The sequence below is a fragment of the Maniola jurtina genome, chromosome 10 (assembly GCF_905333055.1).
Source record: "Maniola jurtina chromosome 10, ilManJurt1.1, whole genome shotgun sequence".
In the NCBI taxonomy this organism is placed as follows: Eukaryota; Metazoa; Arthropoda; class Insecta; order Lepidoptera; family Nymphalidae; genus Maniola; species Maniola jurtina.
The window spans coordinates 298,276-310,727 of NC_060038.1; the positions used below are offsets into that span (position 1 = coordinate 298,276).

The 12,452-nt window shown below is 38.6% G+C and overlaps 1 long non-coding RNA gene across 1 annotated transcript; it reads left to right on the forward strand.

Annotated features, from left to right (window-relative positions):
- Positions 1 to 396: 396 nt before the first annotated feature.
- Positions 397 to 12,233, forward strand: LOC123868640. The gene is made up of 3 exons (XR_006796695.1): positions 397 to 515; positions 3,804 to 3,813; positions 12,223 to 12,233. It is a non-coding gene; the product is annotated as an uncharacterized LOC123868640 (long non-coding RNA).
- The last annotated feature ends 219 nt before the right edge of the window (positions 12,234 to 12,452 follow it).

Genomic DNA, 12,452 nt, shown 5'->3' on the forward strand with positions numbered 1-12,452 from the left:
CCTATACTCTCCGAATAGAAACGGTTTAGGTGATAGTCCACCAAGCTTGCTAAATTCAGCCAAGTTCACACACCTTTGCGAACATTGTGAAGAACTCTCAGGCATGCAGGTTTCCTCACGATGTTTTCCTTCACCGTTAAAGCAAGTGATATTCCACAACTCTGAAAAGTTAGAGGTGCCTCTATCATGGAATATTGTAGGATATCGGTCACACCAAGTCAATATTTAGAGCAAACAGGAGAAAGTATAAACAACAAACAGACGCGGAAGGGAATCTCAACCCCGAGTGGAGTGGTGACGATATCGGCCCGTGAGGGCTTACACGTAGGGTTACCACTTACCATGTTACATCGAGGATTTTCCTAAAGAAAAACCGGCCAAGGGTGAGTCACACAAAAACTCTGCACCATCGTATAAGAAATCTCAAAACAGTACAGTAAAAATTTGCAAGGTAATGACGGACAGCGCCATCTTGATATAATTTAGTTATTTGATCGGGAACACAAATCTTTTATGTTGTAATTACAAATTCACGGTTTTCTAATTTTTCCCATTACATTGTGCTAACGATAAGTACCCTATAGGTTTTGATTTCATTGACGGGTCTTGTAAGACAGACAGATATATAGATAGACAGACGACGAAGTGATAAGGATTCGTTTTTGTTTGGTGATACGGAACCCTAAAAATGAACATTTAAGTAGCAGGAGTTCTGTTTTAAGGACATAATACCGACCCTGACCCTGTTGTACAAATTCAAAAACTGTAACATCATGGTTACTCTAGTAAACGTTGGTAAAGTTGTAGGGGTGTAAATTGAGCCACTGAGCGTTTTATGAATTGTCGCCGCTCCCCCTCGCCCCGCTCCGCTCCCCCCCCCCCCCCCCCCCCCGCTCCCCCCCTCGAGAGCTGCGTGCTAAACCGATATTGCCTCCTAAATATATTCTGCAAGTTCGCCAACAAAAGTGATTATCTCAACTTTATAAGGCTTTCTGCTTTCAACTTATGAAAATATATCATGGATTTGGTGTACTTCCGAACTTCGTGAACTTTGATGTCATTAGCTCGACGTGAAATTGTAATAAGTACTGATACCTACTTGCCCGGCTTCTAACACCATCTTACAGATGCTAAAATGCGTCGTCTATAAATAATGGTAATATTTTACAACTAAACGTAAAGCATAAATAGACAACGTTATTTTCATTTCTCATATTGGAAAAATCAAGCCATTTTTGATTTTCCTACTATCTAAAACTTACCACGAAAATTACTAGCTGATCTCGCGACTTCACCCGCGTTTTAGATTGCATCAGACCTACTTCTACTTAGCCATGCAAAATTTTGCCATTTCAGCCTTCATTATGGCGTAGGTATTGCTTTGATGGAGTCTTACTGAATTAGATATTAAATACACTTGAAATATATTAAAGTATATATTTTCATCATAGTGTATTTAAGTTATACAAAACTTTATGATAGGAGTGATTGGGCTGTCACGCGCTGTGAGCCGATCGGAGGGTCCAAGACAATTTGTCTTGAGGGACCAATTTGAATTCGCCCGGGAGTTAATAGTTTCTCTAATTGATGTCGCTCTGTCACTCCGGCCCTAATCAATTGATAAGTAAATTGCTTTCCGATCGCTATTTGAAGCGATAAACAAAATTGAACAAGTAATTTAACAAGTTTTTAAAAATCTGACTTTGGTTTGCACTTCTCTTGGTCTTAATATATCTATCATGTGTTTATAAATGAACCAAAATAATTGAAGCTATTTTTTCACATTTGAAAATGGCGACTTACATACAGGGTGTAACCAGAACGCTAGCAAAAACACATACAGGTGATAGTACTGATGATTACTGATAAGATACCTTAAAAAAACTACGAAAAACTTTTAAAAAAAATCCTGTATTTTATATAAGTTCACAATGTATTGCAAAAAAAAACATATGACTTACGCTAGAGGTCAACGAACGTTCCGTAATAGGTTACTTGAAGTCAATGCCGCGTCGTAAGTGGGGCATTGACCCAAATAACAACTGTCAGCCAATGACTTCTATGTATACTACACATAGAAGTCATTGCTGTCAGCCAAAGTGATGAGGTTTGACAGCTTTAAAAACTGTCAAACTGTGTCTGTCCTTTTCATATAACATTAGTAAGAAGAACATTCTAAAATTTAGTTGTATTGTCCATTTCATGCAGGGCAAAGGCAACTCAAGGACTAAGGCAGAGATCTATAGAGCGCACTTTGACTTTGCTCAGACTTAAGCTTAACCTAAAACGAGACGGTTTTATGTCAACACTCGGCAGTATAGCGCTGTCTCGTTTTAACAGTGTCTCAACCTAAGACTAAGCTAATTATAAGCTAATTATTTTTGTATGTGCACAAGTTAACAGTCAAGCTTACACATAGTAGAAAGTTAGCAAGTACAACAATATATCACCCAGCAATAGTTGGCTAAGTAAGCCGGCAACAGCTGGCTACTACTTGCACGAGTTACTCGCACAAACACCACCCTAATGCGAATACGAATACGTTAGTCTCATAATAAACGAGTTACGAGTTACCTCTCAAGTTGGTCAGTTAGTCGAACAGTAAATAGTTGCTTGAACAAGGATATACCTACTTGGGAATTCGGTAACGTGTGCTAAAGACAGGGACACACATGTACTAAGTACAAGTACTAGGTGGTGCCCGCGACTTCGTCTGCGTGGATTCTTTGATTTTCCGGAATGAAAGTAGCTAATTTTCGATGCAATTCATCTCTGCATCAAATAGATTATGCCCACGAATTAATCCAAATGGACTTAGTTTTTTTTTAATACCATGGTTTGTAACCTGTCATTTGTGGTCAAACGGATGGGGCAAGCAAGCAGACAGACAAAAATACTTTCATACTTACAATATTAGTATGAAAGTATGGATTTCGTGGTTTCAACAAATACAATCTATTGAATGCTGCAATTTTGATAGAAAAACTCCTATCATAAAGATCAATTTCTAAACACCAATCTATAACTACCACCAAACAATAGGTTTGAAATCTTTTAGATTTCAATCCGAGCTACTAAAGTCACTGAGCATGTATTAGGTATTGTATATGAATATGAATTTTACGTCGAATTCAAAAAATAGCTTATCTACTCAAAAAATTTCCCCCTTTTTTTGATATTGTCAATAAGAAAAATAAATATCTATAAGAAAATCTGAAAAATACTTCTGTACTCTAGATGAAAGTTAATAAGTTTTCGTCGGGAACAAACTAATTGGAAAAGAGAGAGAAACAGCAATAAACTTGTTGGTAACAAATGGTAAAGTAACAACTTAATTAGAAACTCGGAACAACGATGGGACACATTGTGAGGACGCGGTCTCGGCTATTACAACTACTGTACTAGAATCAACTAGAATGTACTAGAACTTATACTAGAGTACACTTGTTCGCTTGCTACTGGTAAAGTTCTAGAAAATACGATTCAAAGAGAACCAATACTGAACTACGTAGAATTTTCATACGAAAGCACTTGCATACAGGTTTCCTCATGGTTTTTCCCTTCACGGTTAAACCAAGTGATAATTTTAATTGCTCAAAACGAACATAACAGAAAAGTTAGGGATGCGTGCCCGGTATTGAACCCCCGATCTCCCAAAGAGGTGGGAAATGTACCTTTGGGATATTATTTCTACCGACAAGTTCTTCAAACCCATAAGAAATTCGTAACTATAATTAGTGGAAAATCTGGTTAAAAAATTTTATCGATTCAAAAAAGCTTTTATGCCGATCAATAAAACAGAGTATTTTATTTGTAGATCTTTAAAGAGGATACCTATTTAGTTTCACAATGGTTCCATGACAACTCCATAAACTCTAACAAATGATTGCCATACGAAAACAGTATACAATTGCTACCACCCACATTTCATATACCATAGACTAAAGGTAAAGATGGATGGAGGTCTAGCAAAACAAACGTGTACACAATAGTGAAGCCAGTTTGGGGTACTAAGTCGGCTACGCAACAGGTCGAGATGACAATCGGGATATGAGGCAGGGAGACGTCCCGAATACCCGCACGTCACCTGCTTTTATAGTGCTCAAGTTATAAATGTGCACAAACGCATTCTTCCATCTTCATAGTCTGACAGGATAGCAACCTGAAACGACCGGAGACGAGAGGCAGACACATAGGGAAAGAGAGAGTCGCTGTACACAAACGGCACAAGACTGCGTGTGAAGTCCCTACAAAAAGCCAATTCTAGAAGTGGAGGTCTAGCGGTTGACGAGGAATGAATAAGAAGATAATACTTATAATTTATTGGTAGCCCATTTACTATTGTTAAAGTCGGTGCTACCCACTTCGTTACATGGATTTGTCGCGCGGGTGCAAATCGATATCTTCTATATAAGCTACATCATCTTATTTTATTATCAGTCTGATGGAAATCATTTAAAATCATTTGACTCTGCTTTGTTGGTAGGAAGCGTTACTTTGCTGAAGTCCATGATTTACAAGGAACAAGCTAATTTTTGACGTTATTATGGATCCGGACATGTTCGCTAACTCTGGGTAGTCATTCAACGGGCGATGCATTCAGTTTGGAGAGCTTGGAGTTTCTCTACGTGATTATTTCATTCCATTCCATCTGCCTGTATGCGTCCACTGCTGGACAGAACTTTCCAAGATTGCACCACCAAACACGGTCCCCCGCCTTCCTCATCCACCCGCTCCCCGCCACCTTCTTCAGGTCATCGGTCCAGCGGGCTGAAGGTCGTCCCACACTGCGCTTACCCGTACGCGGTCTGTACTCCAGAACGTGTTTATAACACAATAAAATTATTCCCATAACTAGGAACTACTTTATCATCATTATGGTATTAGACGTCCACAGCTGGGCATAGGTCTCTCGTAGGGGCTTCCACACGCCACGGTCTTACGCCGCCGCCATCCAGCGGCTCCCTGCGATTCGTTTGATGTCTGTAGCTTTCCGATGTAGGGTCACCTTTCTAACAACTTGGGACTCCAACATCTATCATGTAAGCTTCCTTTCCTTCCAGCTGTTACCCGTTTATCTATATTGTATAGAAGCAGGTGTTACTTTGCGGAAGTCCATTATATACAAGGAATCAACAGCGGATGAAAAAAAAACGAAATTAAGCTTTTGATTCTTTATCCGTTTATCTATGTTTTATAAAAGTAGTACCTATATAAAAGTGCAATTTCCAAGGCAGTTTTCCGTAAGTATGGTAATGTAGCAGGCAGTGGTGGAAATATGAAATAGTAATACAGCGCAGAGCAATATCAATAGCTGCCACTGTGTCGTTAGTCGGAGCGCCGCACTAGAGTAAATAATGCCGACCATGGGCGAATAGCAGCTCATAGGCGAAGAGAACTGACAGAAATGTACAATGGTTTTTTTTTAAATTCTGATACAAGGTAGCCCTTGAGTGCAACCTCACCTGGTGGTAAGTGATGATGCAGTCTAACATGGAAGTGGGCTAACCTGGAAGGGGTATGGCAGTTTTTATCAAACCCATGCCCTTTTGGTTCCTACACGGCATCAAACCGGAACACTAAATCGCTTGGCTACACGGCTTTGCCGGGAGAGTGTTAACTAGCCACGGCCGAAGCCTCCCACTAGACAGTTGTATGACCATGTGTAAGAAATGTCAAAGATATCAAGAGAAAGGTGACATATCTCTGATTTTCTTCTTACCAAAACGTTTCTTGTCACAATAGAAAAGCTCTCTCTTGAAAGGAAAAAATAAAAAGGAATATCAAGATTCAGAAAATTTTTTGCCGCGAAGTCGTCCATAATTTTTTATTACTTTTTTCCGTAAAAAATTTATATCATACAACGCACATCTTTGGAAGCATTTTGAGTATTTTCTCTTGTTTCAACCGAGAAAAAATACTCGGTATTATACTGGTACGTGTTCGTTTTATTATTTTTATATATTAATTATTAGGGCAGAAAAATAATATTTGATGCATTTTGAATATTTCAGGTCTTCTTTTTATAATATCTGGTTCGTATGAAAACAAGCAAGATGCCTACGAAGTAGAGCAACTCTGATGTTTAAAAATTTGAGGGAAATGAGTTAGCAGCTCTTTGCTTACATTTTATAGAGTAAACGGTCTTGTTAACTGATTTCAACAAAGCGTATTCCACGGCTGCCGGTTTATGAACGGGTTTAATGTGATTTTGTAGTCATTTCAGTTCGTTCCAACAATCATCCACGTCCCATTAATAGGTTACTATAAAATTGAAGTATTCAGGCGAATAGATGTTACGGGTGTATTGGTAATGAAGTTTAATGGGTATTTGCCTAGTTTTAGGCTCAATTTGAGACACTTTTAGTTGTCAATTTGGAATCGTTGAGTTAATAATATTGACTCTAACTAAACCATTATAATACGACTCGACCAAACGAGTCCAAAAAAGGAGTGTTATGTTTTCAGGGTTCATGAATGTGCGTTTATTCATTCCTCTGTAACTCCTAAATGCTTGAGAAGATTTGAATGTAAAGAGTGTGGTTAGAACTCTTACATCATTACAAAAAAACTATATGGCGGCTGAATGTCGCCATTTTCCAATGCGAAAAATCTGAAATGGCAATCGGTGTCCCACACACCCGCACAGCGGGTAATCGATGCGGACGAGCGCGGGTGACGTCAGGGTGTGCGGGGCGTCCCATCGCCTCATAACCCGATTGCCATCTGAACCTGTCGCGGACTATTACGTAATATTATATACGTACGTTACGTATTATACGTATTATTTGTGTACACCCAGCATTAAGTAGGTAAACACGAGATGAACCCAAGTAAAAGGGCCACATTAGGCAGCGGACAATCTCGCGGCCGGCACGCGGCGCGCGGGCCCACTGCCGCGCTTTGTTCCCGCCCACTGGCCTGTGTACAGAGATACAGGACCAGCCAGGGCTGTCAACTTTGGACTTTTTTTAATAAAAAATAGCGAGCAAACGAGCAGTGGGCCACCTGATGTTAAGTGATTACCACCGCCCATGAACATTTGCAGCACCAGAGGTACAGCCGATGCACACCCGCACGTCACCCGCGCTGTTCCGCACCAGGTTATCACGGGGGCTGTGCGGGTATGCGGGGCGTCCCCACCCCGACTGCCATGCCGACCTGTCGCGTACTATATTATTCTGACGATTCAAAAAGACTTGTTAAGGTTTAGAGATCTTGCCACAATATTTTTGAACAGCAGCAGTCCTAAAAACTACGAATTTTACGACAATAGCATATTAGGTATACTTAGCTAATTTTCCGAAAACCCAATTTTCCGAAGTGCTCTACTCCCAGTTAGCAACCCTATTTGTCATCATCCCCCAGTTTATGCTCCTGCATCTGGGCTTCATAAATTGGTTCATTCCGTCATTTCTCTTCACTTTGATCCGTCTAATCGGACTTACGAGCAAAAACTCATTGATACACGCTAATGGAAACGTTCCCATCCAATCCAATCCAATTTTAAAACTCTATTCGTATGCTAAATGCGAGAATTTTATTTTACCCTTTTGTGCTCATTCAGAAAAACTTATTATAAAAATATACTGGAGATGATGTCGACGCGTGGTAGATGCGATTTCTCGTTGGTCCGACGGGAGGGCGGCGCGGCCATTTGTTACTCTCCGGTTGATCTCTGGAGGAATTCCTTTTATCAGGTTTCCTCATTCATGTGAGAACGAGCTATTATTTAAGACTGCTGACAGGCACACCACACTTGCAACATGTCTCTAGGGTCTATAGACAGATAAATCGCGCTATCCCATTTTCATTTTTTTTCATCTAGGTATAATAGTTGGACTGGCATAAATTTTTAGGGTTTCATGTGAAGGATACCAACGGGACCCTATCACTAAGCCATTCGTCTATCTGTCAGTGGACTGTATCTCATAAATCTTAACAGGTAGAGAATTAAAATTTTCACAACGTGTATTTATATTCCTGCTATAATAACAAAAAATAAAAAATCAAGATGGCTAATTTCAAAATGATACATAGTGCTTTACGTACCATGATTTGGAGCCCTTCGAGTGAAAGACTTATTCGCACTCCATTGTTTTTTTTAATTCTAAGCTAATTGAACTAGCTACACGTTATAATATATTTCTTAACTTTCATAGTATCTTGTTGTATCATATTTTTCCCACCTAGTTTTAAGGTCTTAGTCCAAGTTTCAAGTTTTGTTAGAGAGAAAAGAAGAATTGAATTATTCAGTCATTTCTGAATTATCATATTTCATGTTTTCAAGTCCATTTTAAAATGCTCCATCGAGTCACACCATGGTTGTGCAATAAGCGGCAAGACAAAAAGTTCCGAGACAAAAGTCGCCAGTGTGCTCTGACTCCAGTGACTTGGTCGGCAATTTATTATGAAGTTTCCATCGGGAAAAATGATTCCAACAGTTTTTATTAATGGCACCGCTCATTGACGCGCTGTTGCTGTTCCCGCACTTTTCAAGGCGGCCATTTTATTTTTACATTTATTTTTCATTTATTTTACACGAACACAGCGCAATGGGAGAATTTATATAAAATGTTTCACTGGATCTTTTTAAGCGGTTTCGAAAACTCTTTCGGGTTTTTCCCTTATTCGAAAATGTGTGCATACGATATGCAAATTTTTAAACATAACTTTTTTAGTAGAATAGATTTTTAAGCATTATTGATATTCTTTTTACCAGGTGCCACCCTACCGACAAATCTAGTTAGCTTGCTTCTTAAAGCCATCACTTACCATCAGGTGATATCCCAATTTGAAGTCAAGTGCTAACTTGTCTCAGAATAAATAAAAAAAGCTGTTGGGGCTCCCAAGAAATGTGTATTTCTCTATATTCAGTACGCCTATTTTCAATATCCATTATTCATTTAAATGACTACTTAAGAACGTCGTATGCTATTGATAAAACAGTCGGCCATATATTTATGTGACACCATAAATCCGTCCGCTAAGGGCCTAAGGTCTCCATCCCATAGTAAATTAAAGCCATCAACACACTATGACAAATGGAGGGCGCGCTAATGTAGTTGAGAACTAAATAGCATCTGGTGTTAAAACACCCAGGATGTGTCTCAATAATTTACGGAAGGGACTCTGGGTTAAGGGGTTTCATGTTGATTGCAGTTTAAACGCTACTTTTGAGTTTTCAGGTATCATTCTAGTAATATTTTAGTATTTAATTACGTGATTATTTGCGTGATAGGGTTCCGTTTGACGGCAATCATGATTAAAAAAACCGGCCAAGTGTGAGTCGGACTCGCGCAATGAGGGTTCCGTACTCGGATATTTTTTTTCAACATTTTGCACGATAAATCAAAAATTATTATACATAAAATAAAATAAAAATCTGTTTAAGAATGTACAATAAGGTAAAGCCCTTTCATAATAATATGATACCCTACTTGGTATAGTTATCAATATAAAACTATTTTTTTTTTTTTAAATGATCTAACCACAAATTCATGGTTTTAGGATTTATTCCTTTACTTGTGCTATAAGACCTTCCTACCTGCCAAACATGATTCTAGGTCAACGGGACTATAGGTTTTTTTGACAGACACGACGGACGGACGGACAGACAGACAGACAGACAGACAACAAAGTGATCCTATAAGGGTTCCGTTTTTCATTTTGAGGTACGGAAAAGGCTAAAAAAACAGACAAGCAGTTCTGAATGCGTTGAATGCTTGCTAGAATTTAGATCCTCGACAACCTTTCAACCCATACAAGACTGCCACAAGGCCTTGGAAACACTCGTCACGTCTAATAATGACGTTGCGTTGGATAAGATAAGGTAACGATGGGGAAATAAGGCAGCTGACGCACAAGTACGCTAGTCCACGACAATAAAGGAGACAGAGCCTGAACCTATCGGATCCACCCTTCAGTGAATGAATTAGAGAATGAGTACCTAAGCAGTTTGAGCTATGTCACATATCAGTCAGATATATTTAGTTTTTAACCCCCGACCCAAAAAGAGGGGTGTTATAAGTTTGACGTGTGTATCTATCTGTGTACCTGTCTGTGGCATCGTACCTCCTAAACTAATGAACCGATTTTAATTTAATTTTTTTTTGTTTGAAAGGTGACTTGATCGAGAGGGTTCTTAGCTATAATCTAAGAAAATCGGTTCAGCCGTTTGAAAGTTATCAGCTCTTTTCTAGTTACTGTAACCTTCACTTGTCGGGGTGTTATAAATTTTTAATTTACACTTGTTATAAAATTGATTAATGTACCACTTGTATAAACACTTGCCGTTACCCGTGTGAAGACTCACTGGTGGGTGTCGAGTCTTAGTTTGGGCAAATATTTGCGTATGCTGTATTGCATTCCCGCCCAAGACGAGGGTGTTTATTGTTTATTGGGGTAGCGCTATCTGTACACTTGGGGGTAGAATGCAGTTACTGTCTATGGGACGAGTTTATTGTGTCGATGCCGCTTAAATTACTATTATCAAAATAGTAGTAATATTTGGTACTATTATATTATTATATTCTGTGGTAATAGTAGTACAAGTGCTGAGACTATTTTACAAACTAATCTTGTTCATTATTTTTGTAGTTCACATACAATACCATACAATTTTCACAAAACATCTATGATCAACAGTTTAGTAAGTAGGTACTACTTAGTTACTACTAGATAATTCTATATCGATGTAAAATATACTGGCGTACAGAAAATTATTTGTGAATAACATTTTTTCTTAATTTCTTTACAATCTGTGATACAATATTACAAATTGTGGTATATGGGGAAAAATGTAGATTTGCCCAATTTAGGTACATAATACGAATAAAGGCGTAATACAATATTGCTTTTGCAAGGTATAAATTATTTCTGTAGAAAGTTTTAGTAATCAATGAAATAGAGGGTAATAGTTGGAAAACCCTATTCAATTTTAATTCAATTTCCATTGAAATGATTGCAGTGAATACAGCAAACTTCCAATGATCATAAACAAACTAACCACCTACATGAAGGGCCATCTTCCCTCATACCTACCCAAATACCTATATCCATCCTATATCCTCGTCAAACAAGGACAAAGGAACCCCTTGCGTACACAGGGCCCTCAGAAATTGAGACGTTTGTCTTAGAATATATTACAAACAAGTACCCGATATGTTTTTACAAGCTTTCGGGCAAATACTGTATTTCGAGCTCCGAATATTGACGTACAATTAAGGTCTACTTACTTTTAATGCTTCGTTTAACATTGCTGGATGTTATTTCAGAAGATGTTATGTCAATATGTATGACTAGGTACGTATAATATTAAGCGGTACATGGTTACTAGTACAGTGGTTAGTTTATTTAGCAGCGTATCTTAAGGTCGTGGGTTCAAATCTCAGACCAATAAGAAAATACTATGTATCAGTTAAGCTATCTGGGGTTCTTTCTATTCAGATACAAGTTAGCCCTTGATTGTAATCTCACCTGGTGGTAAGTGATGATGCAGTTTAAGATGGAAGCGGACTAACCTAGAAGGGGTACAGCAGTTTTCATTAAACCCATACTCCTTTGGTTTCTACACGGCATCGTACCGGAACGCTAAATCGCTTGGCGGCGCAGCTTTGCCGGTAGGGTGGTAACTAGCCGCGACTGAAGCCTTCCACCAGACCAGTCCAGAAATTTAGAAATTATAAAATTCCAATTCCCTGCCGGGAACCGAACCTGGGACCTCCCACTAATAAGACCACAGTGCTTACCACTGCGCCAGTTTGAGAAGTTAGCAGTGTTTCGCCCCCGTGCGTACGTACAACTGTTGTTATTGCGCCTGGTATCTCTCCGGTCGTATCAGATTACCGTCCAATCGGCCAATGAGAGTGATGACGTATGTAGGTTTATAAGAACTCTGCCGAGAGATACTCTACTTGTATATTGCATCAAAAACAATTTATTTAAATTAGCGCCTTCAATCTGGTGAACACGACAGATTTTACAATGAACACGTCTAAATCAATTATTATTCTACTTACAACTTATAATGAGTAATACAATTAATCAATCAATTATATTATAAGCCCAGAACCAGATAAACCAATAAACTTATCACGAGCTAAGATCTAAATTGCAGCCCGTATAATAATAATTTAGAAACGATATCAGTCTATCCACGATCTGTGACTCTATCAGAACAACTGCAGAGTTATCGATTGACTCACAAATAACAGCTTTTAGAACCACAAAATACATTAGCTAAGCATAGAATATATTTTTGTATAGGATGTGGGATTTTTCAAAATGGAAAGGTGGAAAGACGATAATATTATGTACGTGAAAAAAACATGGCGTACCTATATTAGTGTGCGCTGAAAACAGGTACCTAGGGACTTACATTGCCCCATAAATATTAGCCAATTTATAAAATAATGTAAGAGTGTGTTTGTTTTTTGGTTTGCCCTTCAATC